Source organism: Bos indicus x Bos taurus, chromosome 1 (genome assembly GCF_003369695.1).
Source record: "Bos indicus x Bos taurus breed Angus x Brahman F1 hybrid chromosome 1, Bos_hybrid_MaternalHap_v2.0, whole genome shotgun sequence".
Lineage (NCBI taxonomy): Eukaryota > Metazoa > Chordata > Mammalia > Artiodactyla > Bovidae > Bos > Bos indicus x Bos taurus.
Genome location: NC_040076.1, coordinates 53,759,251 through 53,778,346, shown reverse-complemented (window position 1 = coordinate 53,778,346; position 19,096 = coordinate 53,759,251). Strand labels below are relative to the sequence as shown.

Genomic DNA, 19,096 nt, shown 5'->3' with positions numbered 1-19,096 from the left:
ATTTATGATCCCGCAAACAAGGGTTCCCTCTTTGCCACATCCTCACCAGCACTTGTTTCTTCTTTTTTTGATCGTTGCCATTTTTATAGGTGTGATGTGGTAGCTCACTGTAGTTTTGACTTGCATTTCCCTGATGATTAGTGATGTTAAGTATTTTTTCAGATGTCTGTAGGCCATCTGTACAAAAATCTCTGTTCAGTGCCTCTGCCCATTTTTTAATTGAGTTTGTTTTTTTGATATTGAGTTGCATGAGTTCTCTATATATTTTAGATATCAACCTCATTGCATATATCTGATATTACAAATATCTTCTCTCATTCAGTAGGCTGACTTTTGTTTTCTTGATAGTTTCCTTTGCTGTGCAAAGCTGTTTAGTTGATATAGTCCCATTTTTTATTTTTGCTTTTGTGTCCTGTGGCTGAGGAGATAAAATACAGAATGTATCACAAATTTCTGTGCCATCCTTACTCAGAGGCCACGCTAATCCTCTTGGTATTGCTCCAGTTTTAGCACATGTGTTGCCCACACAAGCCCTCACTACTGATTTTTTTAACATGGTTCTGAAGGTACATGCGAGTACAATTAGAGAGGAGATTATGAGGTGTATATTATATATACATATATGAAAAAGGTTGTAATATTTGCAAATTTTAAACTTGCTTACATGAATACACAAAAGAATTTTTAGATGGCTGAGTATAATAATAGTAAAGAGCAAACAACTTTTATAAGTACAGACAATAACCAATTGGAAATTATAATGAAACAAAATACCACATTTACAATAGAAAAAAAATAAATTTAACAAGAAATATGCAAAATCAGTACAAATTAGGAAAACATACATTTTCTTTAATATGAAAATTCAATATTATAAAGATGTCAGCTCTTCCTAATGTAAGTAATAAACTTAATTCTATATCAATAACCAGGGTAGAGTGTTACTTATTTGTTCATTTTCTTGAACTGGAAAAACTAATTCACATGGAAAATAGGGAAAATGTTCAAGAAAATTCTGGTCTAAGAAGAGTAACAAGTTACAGTCTCTCCCATATTTTAAAATATCGAGTTGCCTGGACTCGGCATTGAAGACCAAGCAAATAGAGTTACAGTCATGAACTGTGGTGTTGGAGAAGACTCTTGAGAGTCCCTTGGACTGCAAGGAGATCCAACCAGTCCATCCTAAAGGAGATCAGTCCTGGGTGTTCTTTGGAAGGATTGATGCTAAAGCTGAAACTCCAGTACTTTGGCCACCTCATGAGAAGAGTTGACTCATTGGAAAAGACTCTGATGCTGGGAGGAATTGGGGGCAGGAGGAGAAGGGGACGACAGAGGATGAGATGGCTGGATGGCATCACTGACTTGATGGACGTGAGTTTGGGTGAACTCCGGGTGTTGGTGATGGACAGGGAGGCCTGGCGTGCTGCAATTCATGAGGTCGCAAAGAGTCGGACACGACTGAGCTACTGAACTGAACTGAATGTAATAATAATGTATGACTAGACATGCAGATAAATAGACATACAGATAACAGACAAGAAAGTCTGTTAAGTAGATATGTGTTGGATATTAGTGTGTGGCAAGAATGGCATAACAAACCAGTAGGTGAGTGATGAATTATTTAAGAAGCAACAGTTAGAACACTGTATGGAACAACTGATTGTTTCAGGATTGAGAAAGGATTACAATGGGGCTGTCTACTGTCACTGTTTAATCTATACACTGAGCACATCATGAGAAATGCTGGACTGGCTGAGTTACAAGTTGCAATCAAGATAGACAGCAGAAACATCAACAACCTCAGATATGTGGATGATACCACCCTAATGGCAGAAAGCGAAGAGGAGCTCCCTATCCATCACCAACTCCCGGAGTTCACCCAAACTCATGTCCATCGAGTCAGTGATGCCATCCTGCCATCTCATCCTCTGTCGTCCCCTTCTCCTCCTGCCCCCAATTCCTCCCAGCATCAGAGTCTTTTCCAATGAGTCAACTCTTCGCATCCTCTTCATGAGGATGAAGGAGGAGAGTGAAAGAGCCAGCTTAAAACTAAATATTGAGAAAACTAAGATCATGGCGTCTGGCTCCATTACTTTATGGCAATTAGAGGGAGAAAGGTGGAAGTAGTGACGGATTTCTGCTTCTTGGGCTCTAAAATCACTGCAGATGGTGGCTGCAGCCATGTAATCAGAAGATGTTTGCTTCTTGGCAGGAAAGCTATGACAAACCTAGATAGTGTGTTAAAAAGCAGAGACATTACTGCCAACAAAGATCCATATACTCAAAGCAATGGTCTTCCCAGTGGTCACGTAAGGCTGTGTGGGCTGGACCATAAAGAAGGCAGAACATGGAAGAATTGATGCCTTTGAACTGTGGTGCTGGAGAAGGCTCCTGAGAGTTGCTTGGACAGCAAGGAGATCAAACCAATCAAAATTAAGGGAAATCAACTCTGAAAACTTGTTGGAAGGACTGATGCTAATACTGAAACTCCAGTATTTTGGTCATCTGATGCGAACAGCTGACTCATTGCAAAAGTCCCTGATGCTGGGAAAGATTGAGGCCAGAAGGAGAAGAGCATGTCAGAGGATGAGATGGCTGGATGACATTACCAATACAATGGACATGAACTTGGGCAAACTTCAAGAGATGGTGAGGGACAGAGAGGTCTGGTGTGCTGCAGTCCATGGGGTCACAAAGAGTCAGACACTACTGGGTGACTGAACAACAACAACATTGGAACAACTGGATAGTAATCTGGAAAATAAAAATATTTTGGGGCTCTTACCTCATTTCTTATCCCCAGATTCCAAATATTTAAAATATTTAAATAGAAAAATATAAGTATACTATGGAAATACTTTGTATGTATACACACAGGTGTGTGTGTGTATGTATGTAAAATGTTTCAAGGTTCAGAAGACATTCCTAGGGTTAATCCAAAACTAAGAAATATTAAGTTAAAAGATAGAATAAATTGACCATATAAAACTAAAATAAAATTATCTTGTCATTAAAATCCATTTAAAAATGCAAATGACAAGCCAGGGGAAAATATTTTCTCTGCAATTGATGACATAGACCAAAGGCTATGTTTCTTAGCATATATAAATAAATATATAAGAAAAAGGCCAATAATCCTACAAGAAATGGACAAAGGATAAAATGGTTGGTATCAAAGGAAATGTAAATGGGTCTTAAAATATGAAAAGTTATTCATTTAATACATAACAGGAAAAAACATTAATTTAAAAATTAAAACTACAATGAAATGCCATTTTCCTTTGTTAATTTGGCGAGGATAAAAGAATTTTTATAGCATACTATATTGAAAAGGGTGTGAGAAAATAGGTATTTAATACACTACTATTAGGTATGTAATTTGGTATAAACTCTATAAAAAACTATTTAACAATATCAAGATTGCAAATCCATATGGTCTTTGATCCTGCAATACTGCTCTGAGAATTTATCCACAGATATGCTTGTCACATCTTAAATGACAAACATACAAGGATATTCCTTATAGGGTTGTTTGAAATAACAAAAAGATTGGAAGCAGAGTAAATATCTATGTTAGGACACAGGTTAAGTAAATTATGTGCCTGTATGGCATGGGATTCTATGAAACCTTTTTAAAAATGGAGCTATTTATTTGTATTTATTTTGGACAATTTCCAGTATAAAATATATATATGTTAAAAGATTAAAGTGAAGAATACAGTATACATTTTTGTTGTTTTATACTTGTATGTTCTCATATGCATTGTATACCTGTAAAGTGATCAATTTACCTCCAGGGAATGAAACTGGGAAACTAAGGGGCAGGAAAGATGAAATATGGTAAATTTTTAATCTACAAATTTTCATTTTTTGCTGTGTGAGGTATTACATACATGTAATAGTGATAACACTAAGCACGCTCTTCAATTCACTTGATATTTTCTAGGTACCAAGACTTTCTGGATAGAGAATGAAATGTTCAGTTTACATATGGAACAAGCCTCTTGTCAAAGACTGAGTTTGCTGACTGGCTACTGCTCTAGTCTGTTTTTGAAGCAAGGAATTCATGCCTGTACTTACAGGGCTTTGGTGCCTTGACCTATGTTTTGAGCCAGAGATGAAAACCCAGAGAGAGAAATAGACGGGTGAGACTAGGAATTACAGTGAGCGGGGTGGACAGACTTTGGGATAAGGAAGTAAAACTTGCCAGCAACTTTCACCCCTTTTATTAAGGTATTTATCTTAGATGGATATCTGCTTTGTACTCTGCGAAAGTAGAAAATCATGCCATGAAGTTAACCAGAGCCTGGAATTCTTTCTAGGGTAGCAAAATGGCTAAGAAAACACAGCAGTAATTTAATGTTTATAAAGAATGGTCTGAAAGAACTACAGTATATCAAAAGCAAATAACTGCAGAGGAAATTGGCATATTTTAATTCGGTTCAGACTATATTTTACATGTTCTGGCTGTACTGTAATGTACTAGTTTGCATGTAGAGCTTAAATGTATAATTAATACAGCTTTGAAGCTAGTTCTATCCACATAATTAAAATTTATCATGGAATTAGCTTTCATATAGAGACTTTTTAACATGTTATAGTCAATGCTATAAATTAGATCTTCTCTGATGAGCTCTAAGTAAAGAACTATAATTTATCTCAATGGTATTTTATTAGAGACGTCTTAATTGCTGTGGCAGGTGAAAAGCACCATCCAGTATCTTGGCTAAACATTTCAGTTAATGAAATCATTTTTCCTCTTAGCACTATTGGTTTAAAGAATATTCTGTTTTATTGAAGATGAACTAAAAGTCTTTTATTTTATATGCATGATTCAGCCTCACAATGAATGCCAGGCAAATCTACTTTATGGGACATTTACTCAATAAAAGAAAAAAGGAATCCTTTAACATTAGTGAAGGAAATGATAGACTATCCATTGTGAGATGTTAAAAGGAAGAAATCTCAAATTTCCCCTCCAGTGATCTAAAAGTAAAAATCTGGGAAATGATTGCTGATGAATGGATTATGTGTGTGGCATTTTTTATTACTTTTCAATTATTTGTATTATTTCCCTGTATATTTTTTTAATCAAAATTACAGAAATAAACACTTTAAATTTTTCTAATAATTCTTTCTATAAAAGATAGCTATTATTACTAGTTTGGCATACATTCTTCCAGAAATTTTCCACACAAAGTATTTTTTTTCCTTCTTAAAACTCTGGCTCTGTTGCCAACAATGTCTGAATTCTTCCGGCTCTGCCTGCTTCATTTGAGCAAATTTGCCCACCCCATGCAGCTTCAATCACTTTGTTGGAATGACGTATTATGTAACTATAGCCAACGTTCCCAGTTTCTGGGCCTAAGGACAGATTTTGTGCCAGTGCATCTGTGCCTAAGAGCAGATTTTAGATTGTGTGCCTGTGCCCAAGTAAGGACTAGGTGCCAACTTGTTCAAAGCTTAGTGGACTACAGATCCTCACATGTAGTGAGGGTGCCGCTGGTGGCTCCATTTCTTTAACCCCAGACACGTGCGTCTGGTGGAGCACAGTGCTGGAGGACAGTGTCTTTGTCATGCTTCCTCACGTTTTGTGCTGTGGATTAAGCAAGGTCTCTTATTGCAATTTCGCCCTTGTCAAAATGATTACCAAGTTTATTCCATCTTGGGTTGTATGTTTCCTAGCTTCTAATGGATGATTTTTATGGTTTAATGTTTGAGCACTAATACAGTAAACACTAGTGAGAATCTTTTAAAAAAGCCTTAGAAAACAATTTTGTTCAATATGATAGGTTATTTGAAATAATATCCACTATTTAAAGAGGCACTGAAATTAACAGTCTCAGTGCCATGCTGCATTTAGTGTGTGATTGAATTTTAACGTGTCAAATATATTTACTAAAGCCTAATACAAAATTCCATGGATGCTAGAATATTAATTCTCAGAAACCGTGGGTCAGAATGCATCACAAGCTGTTAAATGTCTTATTGAATTTTGTCAACTTGCCTACCCTCCTTAATATGCCACTTTCAGAGTAGCAAAACAGAAAGTGTACATACTTAGGAAGGCCAAATCTGTGCTTTCAAGTTATTTCTTAAAGCTGTCGTGAGGTTTCTTCTTCAGACAGAATTGGGTCAGAAGATTTAAAATACCAGATTTTCCTATTTTAATGTTGGAAATATCTCCTGTGTCTTAGACCATGTGAATTTTGTGTATATGTCAATATGTTTAAGGAGAAGGCAATGGCAACCCACTCCAGTACTCTTGCCTGGAAAATCCCATGGATAGAGGAGCCTGGTAGGCTGCAGTCCATGGGGTCACTAAGAGTCGGACACGACTGAGCGACTTCACTTTCACTTTTCACTTTCATGTATTGGAGAAGGAAATGGCAACCCACTCCAGTGTTCTTGCCTGGAGAATCCCAGGGACGGGGGAGCCTGGTGGGCTGCCGTCTATGGGGTCGCACAGTGTTGGACACGACTGAAGCAACTTAGCAGCAGCAGCAGCAGCAATATGTTTAGAAAATTTATATATACTGTCACTTATTGAAAACTTAGTTTGTAATAAGTATTCATGTGGATCATAGTATGACCTATAAATACCTTTCAGTCTTACCAGTGTATATAAAGTACTGATGAATTTCATATTGAGATCAAGCACCTCCATTTTCTTATAAAGTAGACAATGAAATATTACTCAGTTTTTCCAAACAGAATGAAGACAGGAAGATGACATTGTACTGAATGCCTGATAATCCCTCAATAGCACTTTAAAGACTAAACTTGATAGGAAACTTCCAGAAGCAGTGTTCAGACTTATAAGTAGTTTGTCTGATGAGACTTTCAAGGGTCTTGAAATTTAGAGCTTGAATGAACTTAAATATTATTGTCCTCATTTTATCTTTTGGGAAGCAAAAGACCAGATTCACTGCACATTCATCCATTCCATTATCATTCACTAAAAACAGTCTACAGGCTTGACTATTAGATCCCATGATCAAAAGTGAATAAGTTGTGGCTCAGTGAAGTGTCCAGAATTTCAGAGTTGTTTCTTTCAGTGGGAGAGAGAGTGAAAGAAGCACTGGGTCTATTGTCACTGAATTAGGCTGACCGTTCATTCCACTTAAGGGTGGAATCCATAATTCCATTAATTTTTTAATTTTTTGATCCTTCTTTGACCATTAATTTTTGGACCCTTCTACTATTTTTCATGGAGAAGGCAATGGCAACCCACTCCAGTACTCTTGCTTGGAAAATCCCTGGACGGGGGAGCCTGGTAGGCTGCAGTCCATGGGGTCGCTAAGAGTCGGACATGACTAAGTGACTTCACTTTCGCTCAGACATAGGAGAAGCCAGAGTAAAGAAAACAGGCTTCTGTTCTCACTCAGTTTACAGTCTAACTAAGATAGTCAAAAAGGATGCAAACAAACATACAAATAAAAAAATTACAAATTGTGATAACAAACAGGGCAAAGTGATAGAAAACCAGAGAGAAGAGTCTAATTACAGGATTTCTTTGAGAGGATGCTGCTGAAGACTGCTGAGACCAGCTGATGGAAAGGATCAAGCCACAGCTGGATTGTGATCTGATGTCAAGGTGTGGTTACAAAATATATAGTGACCAGAGCAGGCAGGGCCCAAAAACCTATGACATGGAATTGAAATTATATTTGAAGAGCAATGGGAAACTATCGAGGGAGTAACATTTTGTGTTTTTTAAAGGACATTCTGCCTGTTGAGTGGAGAATGTGTTAGAAGGGAGTAAGCATAGTGTGAAACATACAGTAAGGAGTTTTCTCAGAATAGTTGGGCTGACATGACTAAAGTGGATAATACTGGCAGTGGTAAAGAACAGAGCAAGGATTGAATTATTTGGGGAGTTCAATCCAGGACTTAAATCCAGGACTTGTTTCTGGCTTAAGTATGGGAAATGAGGGAAGTTTTCAAGGATGAAATCCAGCTTTCTGACTTTGAAACCAAATGAATGACAATGGCAATGCATTTACTGATATGTGGAAAACTGGGCATGGATGGGGGCAGATAAGGATCTTTAGAGGTCTCATATTTAAAAAAATAATGAAATCCTTCTTTAAGCATAATACAAAACAAAAACAACACTAAGTTATTGCATAAATGAAAGATGCCTAATTAAGCCTCAACCCTGATGACTACCTGTATGGTTTTATTTTAATATATTAAATATTGATTTTGTTCCTTAAAAAAATGGGGAGTTTCCCACATTTTGTTGGTGCTTTGTTTGCAAGCTTAGTTTCTCATTCAATTACCAAGCCCTGGGAAAAGTCATGAGTTTTATTTTGGTATATTGAAATGCACGTAAAATTGCTAAGAGATGTCAAGCAGGTAGTTGGATGTACAACTGTGGGGGTCAGAGTGTGAAACAGATACAGAAATTTGGGAGTTGTCAGCATCAGTTCAGTTCAGTTCAGTCCCTCAGTCATGTCTGACTCTTTGCGACCCATGAATCACAGCACGCCAGGCCTCCCTGTCCATCACCAACCCCCAGAGTTCACTCAGACTCAGGTCCATCGAGTCAGTGATGCCATCCAGCCACCTCATCCTCTGTCGTCCCCTTCTCCTCCTGCCCCCAATCCCTCCCAGCAGATGGTTTTAAAAGCTATGGAAATAAATGAGATCACCCAAAGAAAATGCATAGGGAGAAAAATGATACAGGTGAATTTGTAACATTTAGATGAGGAGCAAGCAAAAGAGACTGAAGTAAAGTAGCCAGACTAAAAGATGATGTCAGGGAAGCTAAGAGGAGAGTAGTTCAAGAATGAGACAGTATACAATGGTGTCAGTGCTTCTGCGTGGTCAAGTAAGATGATATCAGAGGACTGGATGTTTTTGGCAACCTTAGCGTGAAGGATTTTTAGGTTATTATTGAGAGTGAAGTAGATTGAGAAGGTAATGGAAGGTGAAGAAGCAGAAATGATGTGTGTAGAGAGTTTCTTTAATGTTTTACTGTAAGGGAGAAAAAAGAATTGTTACAGTAACTGGAGGGAATTGTAAGGTCAAGAATGTTTTATTTGGTTTTGCCTTTTTAACCAACCCTCCTGAGTAGATCCTCAGCAAGGGTCCTTTTGCCCATTTAAGTCAACAGAATAAGATTGAGTTGCTCAGAAGCAAAAGGAAAGCTTTGCTCTTGGATCAGAAGATGGAGAGATATGATCTAGTGCTTTTCCCAACAGGCTGTGGATGGGGCTGCCTCAAGGCAGAGAGCGGTTCACACGAGTAGTCAAAGGAATCCATTACCCCAGGTTGTCTCTAGGAGGTTTGGGCTCTATAGCCTCCTCCACTCGAGTGTGGTATACTCATGGAGTGATCCCTGCAACTTCAGGGCAGAATGGATGGTTAGGATCACCAGGTGGCATCTTTCCACTTAGGATTGAGTTGGTTTTGTTGGCTACCAGCTTTCCATGTCTTTAGGTTCATCCAGTCTTCTGTCTGGAAGAGGTACAGGGCTAGATCAGTGGGTACAGGCAGCACCCGGTTACCACATTCCATGGGTGCTATCATGGCCTCTCCTACCTGGAGGGCAAACTTGAGTTGTTCTTTTTCAGGGGGGTTAAAGTGTCCCTTTTCTTCGGTTTGGAAATGGGTCTACTGTATATGAGTTCAATGCACTTAACTTTAACTTACCCCTAGAGCTAACCACATGTAGAGCAGGGCAATCAGAAGCAACTTAATCCAATTTTTTTTGAGTTTCCTGACATCCGTTGGCTAAGGCCCTTTTCCAAGTCTGATTGAACTTCTCTACTTTCCTCAATGATGGAGTCTCTGGGCTGAGTGCAAGATCTATTTTATGTCCAAGGCTCATGTAATCCCCTTCTTCATTAGCGACAAAATGCTGGACCATTATTGCTTTGTAGGAATCCTGGGAGGCCAAATCTGAGGATTATTTCTTTAATAATGCCCTAGTCACTTCAACTAAGTGAGGAATGATAGAAAGGGACTTGCCCCCAAACTGGGACTAGTGGGGAATGCTTCTATCTGACCAGAAAATGTCTACTAATACAAAGAGATACCTGAAATTGCCAGGTACTCTGGCCCTGACAGTGAAATCAGTCTACCAGTCTTCTCCAGGATATGTCCCCCTGGTCTGAATAAGACTTATCTGGGGGACTTTGGGAATATGGTGCTGGAGTTGCTCATTGTCTAGGTGGGACATGTCTTAAATATTCCACTGATTATACTTTTCATGCCAGGAATTACCATGACCTCAACTAATTATATAAGGCTTCTATCCCATAGTAAGTCCTTGATACGCCTCTCTGGTGGCTTGACAAGCTACAGTTGGGGGAAAGAAGTGTTGTTGATGAAAAGTGGCTAATTTTCATCAATTAGCCACTTATGGCCTCCTAGATCTCTACTGAAGCCCTGTTTTGGGGATTTGTCTAATTTTTCCTTTTTGTAGATTGGGAGATAATTGTATGTTCTGGGCTTCGAGGTATGAGGAGTAGTTGCCAATTGCCTGGTTCTAGGGCCGCCTTTTTGGCAGTTGCATCTGCCTTGTTTTCCTTTGTTACTTCTGTAGTCCCCTTCTGGTGACACCTACAAGGAATCACTGACACCTCTTTTGGAAGCTGTACTGCTTCTAAGAGCTTCAATGTGCTTAATCCATGTTTCACTTGTTTATTGTCTGCAGTAAGCATACCCCTTTCCTTCCAAATATCCCATGTACATGTAAGATGGCATATGCATACCAGGAACTTGTATAAACATTTAAGATCCTCTCTGTCCCAGGCTCTAAGGCTCAGGTGAGGACTGTCAGTTTTACCTTTGGGACAAAAGTTCATGGAGATAGGTTTTGTGCTTCTTTGACTTGAGTCTGGGAGGTCACTGAATACCCTGCTAGCCTTTTCCCCTCTGTCATAAAACTGTTCCCATCTGTGGTTCATTCCTCTTTGACATTTGGGGAAGGATCATTTAAACAGGTTGGGGCAACTGGAATTCGTTGTGTCTATGGTCTCTATGAGCTTCCCTGGTAGCTTAGCTGGTGAAGAATCCTCCTTCAATGGAGGAGACCCTGGTTCAATTCCTGGGTCAGGAAAATCCCCTGGAGAAGGGCATGGCAACCCACTCCACTATTTTTGGGCTTCCCCATTGGCTCAGACAGTAAAGAATCTGCCCACAATGCAGGAGACCTGGGTTCAGTTCCTGAGTTGGGAAGATCCCCTGGAGGAGGGCATGGCAACCCACTCCATTATTCTTGCCTGGAGAATCCCCATGGGCAGAGGAGCCAGGCGAGCTACAGTCATGGGATCGCAAAGAGTCAGACACAACTGAGTGACTAAGCACGTTCATATGGTTTCTATAGAGTCATGCTCCATGGGCTCTGTTTCTGTGGGTAGCAAGGTGGTAGGGTCTAGAGTGTGATGGGTTTTTGTGGTAGCCACTGTGTTGTGTAAAAGCATAGGTTGAATTTGAATTGATCTTCCAGGGTACAGCCATTCTGTTCCTTTAGAACTTACTAAAGCCTGAAAGTGGTGTGGAGTCCATATAGTGACTGGCTGACCAAACGTTAACTTTCAGCCTCCTTTAGCAGGGTTGAAGTAGCTGTTATTGCCCGTAGGCAGGACCATCCCTTAGCTGTTTGATCTAATTGGTTAGAGAAATAAGCAACCACTGGAATAAGGGCTCCTAGTTTTTGAGCTCGGAAAAGGCGATGGCACCCCACTGTAGTACTCTTGCCCGGAAAATCCCATGGATGGAGGAGCCTGGTAGGCTGCAGTCCATGGGGTCACAAAGAGTCAGACATGACTGAGCGACTTCACTTTCACTTTCCACTTTCATGCATTGGAGAAGGAAATGGCAACCCACTCCAGTGTTCTTGCCTGGAGAATCCCAGGGACAGGGGAGCCTGGTGGGCTGCGGTTTATGGGGTCACTCAGAGTCGGACACGACTGAAGCGACTTAGCAGCAGCAGCAGCAGCAGTTTTTGAGCTAATATCCCAAGGGTGGTTCCCTTTCTCTCATAAACATAAAGGTCAAAGTGAAAAGTGTTAGTTGCTGAGTCGTGTCTGACACTTTGCAACCCTAAAGACTGTAGCCCACCTGGCTCCTCTGTCTATGGAATTCTCCAGGCAAGAATACTGGGGTGGCTAGACTTCCCTGGTGGCTCAGATGGTAAAGTGTCTGCCTACAATTCGGGAGACCTGGGTTCAATCCCTGGGTCAAGAAGATCTCCTGGAGAAGGAAATGGCAACCCACTCCAGTATTCTTGCCTGGAAAATCCCATGGACGGAGGAGCCTGGTGGGCTACAGTCCATGGGGTCTCAAAGAGTGAGACACAACTGAACAAAGAACCTGGGTCTCCCGCATTGCAGGCAGATGCTTTACTGTCTGAGCCAAATTTTAAAGGTCAAACGGTTTAGCTAAATCTGGGAGGGCCAGGGCAGGGGCCTGAAGTAATTGCTTTTGCAATTCTTTTTTTTTTTTTTTTTAACTTTTTGTTTTGTATTGGGTATAGCTGATAAGGGGCTTCCTAGGTGGTGCTAGTGGTAACGAACCTGCCTGCCAATGCAGGAGATGTAAGAGACATGGGTTTGATTCCCTGGGTTCTTTGATATCTGGGTTGAGAAGATCCCCTGAAGAAGGGCATGGCAACCCACTCCAGTATTCTTGCCTGGAGAATCCCATGGACAGAGGGGAGCCTGGTGGACTGTAGTCCATGGGGTCACAAAGAGTTGGACATGACTGAAGCGACTCAGCATGCACATAGAACCGACGAACAATGCTGTGATCGTTTCAGGTGAACAGCAAAGGGACTCAGCCATACAGCTAATCTTCAGCATGTACCCATTCTCCCTCAGTTGCTTTGTACTTCTTGAAGACACCTTTTCATATTCTAAATTCCATTCAAAAGGATCATTATCCTTTCCTTTCAGCTTTTTGTACAGAAGTCTAGCTATTAGACTATAGTTAAGGATCCAGGTGAGCAAAGCCTGGCCACCCTCAGGTTTTAGAAGGGATGAGGCAGCAAGTGGCTTTTTTCCTCTCCTAGGATAGGCTTCTCTGGCCTTCCAGAAGAATGAAGCCTAGTTAAGTCACCCTAGTTTATAATATTTGAGCCTTTTCCTTGAACAGCTTACATCCTTTATGGACTAGGTATTTCAGAGTGGTTGCAGTATATTTGTCAGAGGCTTCCATAGTTGGGCTGGTAATCATAATGTCATTTATATTCTGATTCCATCTTGCTCCCTCCTTCAGATGCAGATCTTTTGGGTCAAAGTTTCCTCAAAGATGGTGGGGAAATTTCTGACCCCTTGGGGAAGGAGTGTCCAGCAGTGTTTTGCTTTGTTTTATTGCATGTTTGGGTCCTGTCATTCAAAAGCAAACATTTCTTGGGACTCTGGGGCTAATGGAATATAGAATAAGGCATTTTTTAAATCTAACACAGAATACCAAGTCCTGGTGGCTGGTAGGATGACCAACAGGATGTAAGATTAGGGATGACTGGATGTATACCCCAGACGGTTTCGCTGAGTGCCCTGAGGTCCTGTACCATCTGGCATTCCTCGTTGGGTATTCTCCTCTTTACAGGGAGAAAGGGTACTACAGGCTGACTGGCAACATCTAGTAGAGTCTGGTCAATTAGGCTCTGTAAAATGGCAGCAATGCCCCCAAAAGGCCTCCCTGTGGAGAGGATACTGTTTTCTGTTGGGTCATGTATGTCCAGACTTTAGATGAACTTATCACAGGATGGCCTCTACAGCTCATGCCACCTGTTCCTGATTTACTAGATATTTACTCCAGGGAGATCAACTTGCTCTGCCTAGGGAGGTTTTTCCTTAGCAATTAACATTTTCATCTTGTGTCCTTGTCTAAGGGGACACCAGTCTCCAGTTTGTCTCCCATCAGGTGGATAGTAGCCTCCACTTTATGTAAGATATCTCTTCCTAGCAGAAATATAGAGTATTCAGGGACATACAGGAAGGAATGGATGAGCATGTGTTCCTCTCATTTATGTTCTAATGACTCTATAAATGCCTATTCTTGGCCTCCCCTTGTACCCCCATAATTTTACACCTCTTATAACTGAGTTTACTTGATCTGGTATTCAGAACTAAGTGGCACTGGTATCAACTAAGAATTTGACAGTCTATTCCCTGTGCCTAGTGTCAACTGGGGCTCCTTGGGGGATCAATTGGAGTGCTGGCTTAGTCCTCTGGTCCCATCATTCTTCATCTGTTTGGACCATCTGCCTTGGAGGGTCGTAGCCAGAATCTGCCACTTGCATTCCTCTTGTGGTTGGTGAGGACATTGTCCTTTTCGGTGTTTTTCTTGTTTGCAAATAGTGTGTTGATTAGGTCCTAGTTTCTTTGGTTGGAGAAGGCAATGGCACCCCACTCCAGTACTCTTGCCTGGAAAATCCCATGGACGGTGGAGCCTGGTAGGCTTTAGTCCATGGAGTCGCTAAGAGTCGGACACGACTGAGCGCCTTCCCTTTCACTTTTCACTTTCATGCATTGGAGAAGGAAATGGCAACCCACTCCAGTGTTCTTGCCTGGAGAATCCCAAGGACGGGGGAGCCTGGTGGGTTTCCGTCTCTGTGGTCACACAGAGTTGGACACAACTTAAGTGACTTAGCAGCAGCAGCAGCAGTTTCTTTGGCTTGCTATCACTCAATGGGGCTGGGTGCCACTCATTGGAGTTGAGTGTCTCCAAGGGCAGTTAGTTCAGATTCCCTTGCCCACCAATTGACATTGGAGGCCAACAACTTGCCTCTGGGCCTATTTGTCCTCTGTTTTTCCCCTATATCTCGATTATTAAACACCCTCAAGCTTTAGTAGGCAACTTTGACCAGGTAACAGGTAGTGGTATTTTGTCTGTTTCCATTTTCTGAAGCTTATGCCTAGTGTCAGGGCACTTTGGGAAATAAAATATGACCTCAGGATTGCATTCCCTTCCAATGACTCAGGGTCAGTGGTAGTAGATTTGAAGGCATTCCCTGAGGTACTCTGCAAATCTTGGAGGGTTTTCTGTAGGCTCCTGATCGATTTCCTTTATCTTATATCAATTGATAGGCTTCTGTCTGGCTCCTTGGATTCCTTTTAGGATCGTGTTTTTTTTAACGGGCCAGCCTCTGTATTCCATCCCCTTCTCCATTGTCTTGATGGACCTAGTGGGCTTGGTATCTGAGACTACTTGTTCCCTAGTGTGAAAATGGCATGATTTACCCTGTTTCTTTGTCTGGTCTTTTATTCCCTCATTGGGAGTACTTTGAGGAGGTTCTTGGTGTCAGCTCAGGTGGGGTCATGAGTCTGAAAGGTTCCCCTAATCGTATTCAGGAACCCCCTCTGGGTTTTCCCTCAACCCTTTACTCGGACATTTCCAGTTATGTAGATCAGAAGTGGTAAATGGAATGTGTACCTGGATGTGCCCTTCTTCTCCATTGTGACCTGCTTCAAAAGGAGTACTTTTCCTGTGTTGTTTAGACCCTGGCTGACAATTAGTCATGCAAATACAAGATTTGACCCAAATAAGATTTCCAGTTCAGGAAATTTGGAACCAGCCCTGAACTGTTAATGGATTCCTCAAAAGACCAAAATAGAAGGCATCCAAATGGTGTGGACTCTGATATAACTGGTGGTCCCCTTTGAATCTGTAGTTAGTCCCTCCTCAGTCAGAATGTCCCACAGGAGTTTAGATGGGACTGCCTCTGGGCAAGAGCAGCTTAGCCATGTTAGTTTCCGAACAGTTTGGTCCATTAGGGAGTGGCACAGTTGTCTGAGGCGACGGCATTTTCTTTCTTCCTTTCTGCAGAAAAGGAGGAGTTTGCAGACTTCCTGCTGGATGAGAGCTAAAAGTACGTGGGATTCCCACCGGATCCTCACCAGATTGCTGAAGTAACTGGAATTTTGTGCTGATACTGGGAGGAGAGCCTACCGCACCTCATTTGGTAAAGAATAACCCAAGATTCATCTCACAGCAGAGAGGAGAGGAGAGATGGACAGGGGGTATTTCCTGTTCTTGCCAGCAGCTCATGTTGCTGCTCTTCAGTTGCTAAGTCATGTTCAACTCTTTTGTGACCCCATGGACTGTAGCCCACCAGGCTCCTCTGTCCATGGGATTTCCCAGGCAAGAATACTAGAATGAGTTACCATTTCATCCTCCAGGAGATTTTCCTGACCTAAGGATCAAACCCAAATCTCCTGCATTGGGAGGTGAATTGTTTATCACTGAGCCACCAGGGAAGCCCCAGCAGCTCATAGGACTTCTCAATAATGGGGTTCCTGGTCTTTTGAGGGCTCCCCTGCCCACTTAAGAAAAACTAGCACTGACTGAAAGAGGTTAAGCCACTGTCTTGTACCAACCTTGACATTCAGGCATCCTCAATGCGTTTTCTTGAACGCAGATTAAACATCATTGTTCTGATTTGTCTGGCGGTCCTTAATAACTGGGCTGTTTCCTGGTCTCGCCTCTTGGCTCACAGGGCTGGCAGCTTTTCTTTACCAAAATCAAAACTTTACTATGGAGAATGCTACTGCTGACCCTATAGGTTGGAGATCCTAGTGGATAGATGTAGCCAAAAAGGCCATGGTCTGTCCCTTTGTGGTCACCAAAATTTTGTTACTGAACCTTCTACAGTTACCAAGCAAGGCTGCTTCTGCCTGGTATCATTCAAACCAATAGAACAATACCAAATCAGTTCAGAGGCAAAGGAAAGCTTCATTCTTTGATCAAAGAATTGAGTGGTGTAGGCTCACACTCTGAAGTATGTGTTCTCCCTGAAAGGCCATGGGGAGCATGGCTGTTTTATAGCGTTTTTGTCTGCAGGGAGGGGAGGGAGGCGGAGTTCTACAGACGGGGCCCAGCTCTGCTGCTCCCTACACTCCAGATTGAAGTGCCAGATATACCATCTCTGCACACGACCTGATGAGGTGAAGTGTCAGTTGCACCACTTTGCATCAGGAATGCTGGTCTAAATTGCTGGGTGCAAGGCCTCCGCACACATACCCTGTGAACAAGTGAAAGTAGACTAAGACCAAAAAAAGGTTAGACTTCATTTTATCTTCCAGATTCTATATTTATGTCCTGGGAATTGTCAATAGACTTTTATGGTGACACTTTTAAGGATGGATGATCATAGCACATCTTTGCATAAGAGGAATGATCCAGCAGGGAGGAAAGGTTAGTTGATTGTGGAAGCAAGGAGGGATCACTGAAGGAGCAAAATTGTTAGAGAAGATGAAGTACTTCCTGTTTGATGCTCGAGGATAGGAAGAATGTATCTTAAAATATTCATCTTTGTGCTCCCTGGCCAACATCCTTGTATGAAGTCTTATATATGTAATTTTGTATTCTTTCTGTTAAAGAGAGATCCAAAATATGAAGACCCTAAAATCCTGGATCCAGCCCTAACAGGGACTACTGATACCATCCCACAATGCAGAGGTAGATGGTTTTGAGCCTGCATGTTTTACATTCAGACAATTATGCTTATCTTTTGTCTGTTTATTTTTAATTTTAGACTAGAATTTCGGTGACTTTCAGATCATTTACCAGGTAGATAATCTAGCATTATATACACCAATTTGGGGGGCTTGTGGAGTGTGTCATTACTTACAAGAATGAATTCCAGTTTTCTGTGAATTCAGCAGCATCAACAAGGGCAGACCTTTGTATTTAGATGTGCTTTTCTCCTCATTTTTCTTGCTGCTGCCTCAGAAAGAGAGAGAATGGGCATATTGATCAAAGAAATATACGCTATAAAACCCTTGCTTTTCTAGTCAGAGTTGCATTTGTAGTCTTTTCCAAATTAAAGTTAAAATTTTTGGATTTTGAAGATATCTCAGTGCCTAATGAAAGGAGCAAGAGACCAGGAGGAAACTTTTTAAGACACCAGTATTTTTTTCCTTCTTTTAAGAATGAGAAATATGTTTAGAGAGACAACAAATAATAGAATAAAACTGATCCACTCACTTTTCTGAAGAATTCCAGATAGATTTCGTCTGAAATTAAACACATATGTGAGCATGTGTGTGTGTGTGTGTGCGTGTTTAGTCACTCAGTCATGTCCAACTCTTTGTGCCCCATGGACTATAGCTCACCAGGCTCCTCTGTCCATGGACTTTTCTAGGAAAGAACACTGGAGTGGGTTGCTATGTCCTTCTCTAGGATATGTAAGCATACCAAAGAGTTATTCATCAGTAGGTCTACATCCAAGTCCCAGAGCCTTTGGTATGGTCCAGCATGGTGGCATGAAAGCAACCTGACCAAGTATGATTCCAGGGACTATGGCTTTCTAAGTAATTGTGCACTAAAATCAACTAATGTCCTGTCCCTGGAGTTTGAGACACCTTGTACTGTCTGCTAGGGAGACACTGGAGGTCATACCTGTACTTGAAGAGTAAGAAAGATCAAATACCCATTTGATCTAGGGAGGACCAAGAAAAAAACCTACTTCATCTGCCCTGTGTGTCAAATGGGAATAGAGTATCAATTTGAAAGGGTGCCCAAAAGTGTTTCCAGGTCCTCTGCCAGTTTTCAGTGTTTAATGGAGGAGGTAATTGAGGGATATAAATTACCTAGAGGCATTTATCTATTTAGATGACATAATCATTTTTGGCAGGATTCTGGAAAAGCTAGAGCAAAGACTTCTTAAAGTTAGGAAGGGCAAGGCTTTTGATGTTCCCCGATATGTATTCATGCTGACAAACCTTTATTAATTATGATAGGCAAGTAAAGACACAGCATAAAGTACGCTGCTCCTGAAAAAAATACCTGATAGCCTCAGTAACATCAAATTAAAAACTTTCTTTGAGGTTAGTGATAACCAGAGGACACTGTGAAGAGTTTTCCCTAATTGCTAAACCATTAACAATTTGACAGATTACCCTATCAAGAGAGGTTCAAGGCAAGGAAGGTCACAGGGCACACAGCATGTGGCCATGTGGCCATGTTTTTTTTCCTCCAACTTTTCAGGGATTACAGGTTGAAAGCCTGGGACCAGGCAGTCATGGAAAGCCATTCTGGCTCCTTACCTGAAGGCATTCAAAGCAGGAAGCCACTGAAATCAGTGTACATGGATTTTTCTGACCTTGGCACTTGTAATCTGATCCAGTTTGTTTTA

The 19,096-nt window shown here is 41.2% G+C and overlaps 1 pseudogene; it reads right to left on the bottom strand.

The window, feature by feature from the left end:
- Positions 1–427: 427 nt before the first annotated feature.
- Positions 428–528, bottom strand: LOC113899410 (annotated as a pseudogene).
- Between the last annotated feature and the right edge of the window lie 18,568 nt (positions 529–19,096).